Genomic DNA, 8,460 nt, shown 5'->3' with positions numbered 1-8,460 from the left:
CCCGTCTTCCTTCTCTCTTCGATTTCGGGACGATAAGACCTTATCAGTTGCAGTTCTCTCTTTCAAATCTCTTTAAAAAATCTCTTACCATTTACGAAATACGAGTGTAATACTTTGGTTAAAGAATTACACACACGCTACGCGGCTGCTCTCCAGCGGAGAGCTTTCTTGCAGAAAACGAACACCTGCGAGTGTTTACATTGTCAGTGATACGATGTCTATTAATGCTAAGTAGTTTTATAGATCTGCTTAGGGAATACCGGGTGAAATTCCGAACGAAAAGCTAAAATGATAAGTACGATAGAATTGAGACGTGCACAGCGGAAGACCTGCGGCAAAGCCAACCAGAAAGCTTTAGCTGTAGTCAAAATATGGAAATTCACAATCTAACGATGTAGTGGTTCCGTACACGGAAAGTAAGTACCAAAAAAATCGTACAAAATATTGTAGTTTTTTTGGGATCAGAGAACCCTAAAACGGATATTTCTACCCATTTTCCAATTTTGAAAATTCGGACCGATTGCAATACTTTCTCATTACTAGTATAGCTTCGCTATAACTGTAGTAATAGAAAGTAAAAATAAATCATAAACTCGGACCACTTCGTTTGTCCAATAAAATGAACGGACACCGCCTTTCATCGAACCCCGTACCTCGGACTACAAGTGCAGATAAACCAAAGTGTCACTGCTCAACGTCAAACTTCTCACTATTACAGTCAGTCAGTCCTGGGACATATTTAACACATAGTAACTCTTGTTGTCCCGTCGTAATTGGACATGAGTTTGGATTTCTGATATTATCTGAATGTGTCAAATGCTCTACACAAGTCTAGAAACAGACACGGACACTTACTCTGTGGATTGAGGCTATTTATAAGTTTAACTTGGGTATTTACCTCTGAAGCCATAGCACGTCGGATACAACAGTTGTCCAGAGCTAAAGTGTCACTGCTCAACGTCAAACTTCTCACTATTACAGTCAGTCAGTCCTGGGACATATTTAACACATAGTAACTCTTGTTGTCCCATCGTAATTGGACATGAGTTTGGATTTCTGATATTATCTGAATGTGTCAAATGCTCTACACAAGTCTACAAACAGACACGGACACTTACTCTGTGGATTGAGGATATTTATAGGTTTAACTTGGGTATTTACCTCTGAAGTAACTAGAGGCCATAGCACGTCGGATACACCAGTTGTCCAGAGCGATATTATCTGAATGTGTCAAATGCTCTACACAAGTCTACAAACAGACACGGACACTTACTCTGTGGATTGAGGATATTTATAGGTTTACCTTGGGTATTTACCTCTGAAGCAACTAGATGCCATAGCACGTCGGATACACCAGTTGTCCAGAGCTGTGTTTTTCATTCCGACGCGGGTATGATGCGAACCCCACATAAACTGGATGCGTGTTTTTCATTTCCCTTCCCTTCCTGGCGTATCTCTTTGAGTGAACGCCGAAACCTACATTCCGGAACCAATTCTCCCTTAGCATCAAGTACAAAATCGTTTTGTAATTTCTCCACTAGATGGTTGTTGATTTTCCACAATTTTTACCCTCACTCCTGACGCAGAGTTGAAACAGCGTCGATGCAGCGCGGCGTAGGAAAGAAAAACAGGCCCGTGGTACACTTACTTGCCTTACACTCCTTGGATGATAAATATAAATAAAGCAGATTCTACCAAATAAGAGAGTGGGTTGGAGTAATTTTGTGATTTTGGAAACACCTAATAAAAATGTAGAACGAAAGAAGGCAAAAGGCCATAATAACAACAGAAAACAATCAAAATGCCTTCTGAAAAGTAACTACAGATTAAATCTGAATAAATAATAATCTAATTTCGTGTGACTTACTGAATGTAAGCCGAGTAAAAAAAAGCCTTCCTCTCTCTCTTCCCCTCCCCCAAAAAAGTCAATTTAGAAACAAAAGAAGATAGGGGAAGGAGGGGTAAGGTGATAACATGGGGGGGGGTGTCGTATTTATGTTTACGTATATCAATCTGTCCAAAGCTCCCCGAAGTTTTACGCGAACTTATGCCGGATAATAGGGTAATGTGGGGTGGTTTTTAGACAGGGGTAAGTTTGAGCATGAAAGCCTAGTTAGGTTGGAAGGTCGCACGCTTTTGTTGTGAGTTTGATTCTCGTCCAGGTATGATCTTTATCCTAATCCTAATCAGATAAGATTTTCTCTCAGAACTGCTAGCTTTTTTCTATCATACCCTTTCTTTGATTTGGGGACGATAAGACCTTCGTTATTAGAGTTCCTTCTATCAAACTTGAGAGAGAAAAAAAATGAGTTTTAAGATACACACCTATACTACCTATAGCTCTATGTTTATGGCAGTAGTGTTGATGTCTGACTTTTGCACCAAAAATTTCCTACCTCAAAATCGCCCCATCCTGCCCTATTTCCTCTAGCATCGCTTTTCTTGTTTATCACCTCATTTTCATTTTTCATCAAAATCTTCCGCCGAGGATTACGACTGAAGTCGTGCCGTGAAAATTACTTTTTTTTCTCGGCTGAGTTTTGTTTTAGTCGTGAATTTTTTATTCAATTAGGCTTTTTGTTTTGAGAAAAAAAAGGCGATATGATCATAATTGTGACTTTGTATTTCTCTTTGGCACTTTACATAGGCACTGAAGCTTTCTGCCACCCTGAGACAGCCTTAGGTTTTTTTTAAAAAAAAAAAAATAAATAAATAAATAAGAATAAAAAAAAAATACACCTAACTATACCTACGAGTATGTAGGTAGTTTGCATAGGTACTCCCGATTAAGTCCTGCCACTGCCACCCACTATCAGATATCAGGTAGACCTTCTGACTGGCGGACCTTTTCAGCCGTACCTGTCAGGTCTACCTCATAGTGTGTGTGCTCATCAGGTATAAAATACAATAGTAACAATATACTTGGCGGGGCGCTCCACCCCGCCAAGTCAAGAAAGTTTGACCGTCTGAATGTGTCCGAAAAAATTCTGAGATCTGAGCTATTATAAAATTCTAGGCTGTCCAGAAACTGGCCGAAAAACATCACAGAATCGCGAGAATTCGCGACACGCTTGTCAGGTCTACCTGATAGTGTGTGCGCTCATCAGGTATCAGGTCCACGCTGACGGGCGGACTTGATCAGGTGTACCTGTCAGGTCTAACTGATAGTGAGTGGCTGACCTATTACACTGAAAACAAAATATTAGGAAAGCCAGTAGTGATAGCACGTTAAATGTATTAGTTTCCAATAGAACAAGACACACTGAAGTTAAGAAACGTTAGGCGTAGTTGCTACCCGGATGGGTGACCACTGACCAGATGGGCAATCTTGTTCTACTGGCTTTTCCCGGTGTCATTTCCACTCAGGCTGGATAGCTTGTCACCGCGGGTAAAACCCCATCAAAACCTGCCTCGGTGGTGTAGTGGTCAAGGTTCTCGACTGGTAAACAGGAGCGCGTGGGTTCAATCCCAGCCCATTCAGGTACCCTCAAGAGCCACTGTTACTGTCTGTGGCTTGACAGGGCTGGTTTTGTCTCAGTTTTACGTCCTCCAGCGAGACGGATGTCCCATCTTACCACAAAGAGTTTTCAGTTAATCCAGAGATTAAGGAATAATGGTTTGTGTAAATCAAAATGCGGTCAAGATTTAATATTTATTTATTCAAAATCCCACACAACTCACACCTATGGATCTATGGCTTAAAAATTTCAGGATGAATAGAGGGAATTTTAGGATGAATTGAGGGAATTTCAGGATAAATTGAGGAAATTTTAGGATGAATTGAGGGAATTTGAGGATGAATTGAGGGAATTTTAGGATGAATTGAGGGAATTTCAGGATGAATTGGGGGAATTTTAGGATGAATTGAGGGAATTTCAGGATGAATTGAGGAAATTTCAGGATGAATTGAGGGAATTTCAGGATAAATTGAGGGAATTTTAGGATGAATTGAGGGAATTTCAGGATGAATTGAGGGAATTTTAGGATGAATTGAGGGAATTTTGGAGTAGGTATACCTACGGTATACCCTGTGTCGTGTCGTACCCTCAGGAACTGGTAGTTTCTTTATTTGATTTCTTTTTATATATATATATTACCTGCGAAAGAAAGCAAGGCATAAAGCCGGAGAGACGAGAGACACTGGACTAGAGAATAGGCAACTAAAAATGTCTCAAGATAGTCAACTAAGGGCTACACAGAAGTCACAGAACCCAAACTTCAAGGAAGGCGTGACGGAAAAGGAAGAGAAGGAGGAAAAAAAGAACAGGAGGAGGAAGAGGGGGAGGAGGAGAAGGGGAAGAGAAAAGGTGGAGAAAGTATCCCCAATAAGTATTACACACAGGTTTTACAAACATGAAATTCTCCTCCTCCCACTCTTTTTCCTTCTCCTCCTCCTCTCTCCCTCCCCTTTCTAGTGAACAGTGAACTTCGCATTCACCAAAATAATGAAATCATTGTGTAATGAGTAAAAAAAAAAGTTTTGATTAGTTCTCAATAAAAAGAAGGAGGCAGGAAAAGGAAGAGAGGGAGGGAGGAAGAAGAAGAGAGGGAAGAGAAGGGAGAAAGAGAGATAAGAGGGAAAGAGGAGGGAGGCAAGAAAAGGGAGAAAGGACAGAGTAAAAAGGGAAAAAAGAGGGAGAGGTGGGAAAGGGAACTGGTAGTTTCTTTATTTGATTTCTTTTTATATATATATATTACCTGCGAAAGAAAGCAAGGCATAAAGCCGGAGAGACGAGAGACACTGGACTAGAGAATAGGCAACTAAAAATGTCTCAAGATAGTCAACTAAGGGCTACACAGAACCTAAACTTCAAGGAAGGCGTGACGGAAAAGGAAGAGAAGGAGGAAAAAAAGAACAGGAGGAGGAAGAGGGGGAGGAGGAGAAGGGGAAGAGAAAAGGTGGAGAAAGTATCCCCAATAAGTATTACACACAGGTTTTACAAACATGAAATTCTCCTCCTCCCACTCTTTTTCCTTCTCCTCCTCCTTCTCTCCCTCCCCTTTCTAGTGAACAGTGAACTTCGCATTCACCAAAATAATGAAATCATTGTGTAATGAGTAAAAAAAAAGTTTTGATTAGTTCTCAATAAAAAGAAGGAGGCAGGAAAAGGAAGAGAGGGAGGGAGGAAGAAGAAGAAAGGGAGGGAGAAAGAAGAGAAGGGAGAGGGATGAAAGAGGAGAGGAGAGAAAGAAGGGAGGAAGAGAGATAAGAGGGAAAGAGGAGGGAGAGGGAGGCAAGAAAAGGGAGAAAAGGCAGAGTAAAAAGGGAAAGAAGAGGGAGAGGGGGGAAGAGGGAGATTTGTTTTAGCGGTCCTCAGCAATTTTTTCCCTTTTTTTTCGTGTAAAAAGTTCATTTTGGGATCTAATTGGTACTCGAAAAATAAAAAAGTTTTGTCATGAGTTAGACTGTTGTTAGGGAACTTTTTTTGCTACGTGCTTGGTACTAAAAATGTTGTGGGTGTTACCTTTAGGATCTAGGGGAGCTTAAAATGTGTTAGTAAGCAGTACATTATGTACCAGTATATTAACAAAGTAGATACGTCATTTTGAATGAAAACGTCTTCATAAATAAAGAAAAAGGGGGGAGAGATAGATATTTGATAGAGGGAACTGTAACTGATAAGGTCTTATAGTACCGAAAGCGAAAAGAGAAAAAAGACAGGGTAGGAGAAAACCAGCCGATCCGAAAGCGAACCTTATCCGTCCAGGATAAAATCCGCCCCGGGCGGGAATCGAACTCGCGACCTAACGCTTACTAGACTTCACCACATTTTGACAAGAAGTTTCCCAGCCGCAGACGGTCTAATCTCAGGTAAAAACTTTTCAAGCACCTCACATAAATTTCAAAAAAAACTTATAACTTCTACCTTTTTTTTCGTTAACATAATTTTATTTATTGTAAATTTTCTTCCCAAAGTTGAACTTTTGTTAAATTATAAAAAATCTTCAAAGTTGGAGAGAAAAGTTTGGCCATTAGTGAAAGGTGATAGATTTATTTTATTTATATTTACCGACCTAATACCTACCTACTTTTTTAAGACGTTTGATAAGGGAGCTGTAACTGCTAAGGTCTTATCGTTCCTAAAGCGAATAAAGAAGGAAGACAGGATAGGAGAAAGCCAGCCGTTCCGAGAACGAACCTCATCTGTTTGGGATAAAATCCACACCGAATGAAACCAGTGACCTAGCGCTTGGGTGATTAAGAGAGGGAGGGATTCTTCGATGAGAGGAACTGTAACGCCGGAGGTTTTATCGTCCTGAAATCGAAGAGAGGGTAGGGCAGAAAAAATCAGCTAGGGTTAGCTTACTAGGCAAGCACGCTACCTTCCAAGTTAACCAGGCTGGCGCTTCAGTACTTAAATAGGAATGTGTTAAATGCTTTATGTTCGATCTTCTATTCTATTCTATTCTATTATGGGACTAGTTGCTCTCCCGAGAGAGTATGCAATTAACACTGCGACCTCTGTAGATCTATTGTGACCAGTATTTTTTCCCCTGCCTGAGCTGCTATCCCCCGGCCTTGATGGAACCTAGAAGTACCCTCACTGGTATATTTCAACCTCTTCAGTTTCTCTAAAATTCACCTGCAGCACCTCTAAAGAGTCCGCACACTCAGGTTTATTCCAGAGAAAAGCTGTGAGTTCATATACTATCCCATTAAGAGGATACCAAGAGGTGTCATCAAGGTCAGAGAGCTAGCTCAGGTCCCCCGAACTGAAGGGGTCTAACGAGGGGTTTGATAGGTCTCCTATCCTAGGGCCTTGATGGAACCTAGAAGTACCCTCACTGGTATATTTCACCCTCTTCAGTTTCTCCAAAATTCACCTGTAGCACCTCTAAAGAGTCCACACACTCAGGTTTATTCCAGAGAAAAGCTGTGAGTTCATCTACTATCCCATTAAGAGGATACCAAGAGGTCAGAGAGCTAGCTCAAGGCCCCCGAATCGTAGGGGTCTGATGAGGGATATTCAGGTACATAATTATGTCATTGTACCCTACTTCCTGAGACGGACTTGACCGTAGTCCCATTCAGGTACCCTCAAGAGCCACTGTTTTACTGTCTGTGGCTTGACAGGGCTGGTTTTGTCTCAGTTTTACGTCCTCCAGCGAGACGGATGCCCGATCTTACCACAAAGAGTTTTCAGTTAATCCAGAGATTAAGGAATAATGGTTTGTGTAAATCAAAATGTGGTCAAGATTTAATATTTATTTATTCAAAATCCCACACAACTCACACCTATGGATCTATGGCTTAAAACAATTGATGTGGCAAATTTCCTAGGACTACCAACTACAGAGGGGGATTGATCCGTTTGACTTGGGCAATGGCTACTACAACAACAACATGGGATAGTTTACAATACAAAAGAAAGGACCAAAGAAAACGCTTGACACTGTGTTAACTCTCAATGGTAAGTTCGGTCATTAGAGAATGCCTGATACATTTTGATCCATCAGCACTATCAGGGTTAACTTTCGTCCCTGCCTACTTATGCAAACAATATGGTAAATTCTTTCTTTGAACTAACCCATCCTTGATATTCCCCGTTATTCTTAATTTTGCTACTTTGAACTTTTTTTTCCCTTAAAAAACAAGTAAAAAAAAAAAACTTGTAAAACTGAAGATTTTTTGGTTTTTCAGTTTTTTTAATTTATAAAATTCTTGCAGTGAGTTTTTCCCACTCTCCTCAAGTGGAAAAAAATCTCAAAAGAAATTTTTAAAACAAAGAGGACAGAGTTTCTTTACTGTTTTCTTTCTCTCTCTCCTTCCCTTCTCTTTCGCTCTCTCCCCCTCTCTCTCTCACTCACTCCTTCTGTGCGTTTCGGAAATTATTTAATATACCCTATGTATACTGTCGGCTAAGACTAAAAGTCCCATTATGCCAACAGTTTTAGGAACGGTATGTGAAGTTAGCAATTTTTTGTGACGTATGTAAAGTTAGCAAAAACAAATGTAAATCGGGACTCTATAAAGGCCCGTTCCCACTTGGCATGAGTTTCACACGATTTTTTTTTTTTTTTTTTTTTTTTTTTCCGAATGACAAGTGGGAACGTGTAGTGACGAAGTAGAGAAAAAAACAATTGGTTGCATTTCATAAATAACACATGAATAGTTTAATATAGTATTTAATTTAGTAGGTACATCATAATTTATATATTTTTATATACAGGGTGACCAACGTTATGTGACGTTAAAATTGCGGTATTCAGTGTGGACCACTTTTATTCTAAAAGAGTGAGTCTAAACAAAATTAAACAAATGGTTGATGAATTTGAATAGAATTCTACCCAAGATTAATTCGAATAAAATAGAAATTGGAAATCAAAAAACTTTGAAAATTATCATTTGCCAAGTTGCCATTTCCATCCCTTTACTCTAACCTGGCCGATTTGTAAAACGAGCCTTTTCTGAAAGTTTCTGTTTTTTTTTTTTTTTTGCTATCAAGGGCTTCATGCGAT

Source organism: Diaphorina citri, unplaced genomic scaffold (assembly GCF_000475195.1).
Source record: "Diaphorina citri unplaced genomic scaffold, Diaci psyllid genome assembly version 1.1 scaffold78, whole genome shotgun sequence".
Lineage (NCBI taxonomy): Eukaryota > Metazoa > Arthropoda > Insecta > Hemiptera > Psyllidae > Diaphorina > Diaphorina citri.
This window is presented reverse-complemented; position numbering follows the sequence as displayed.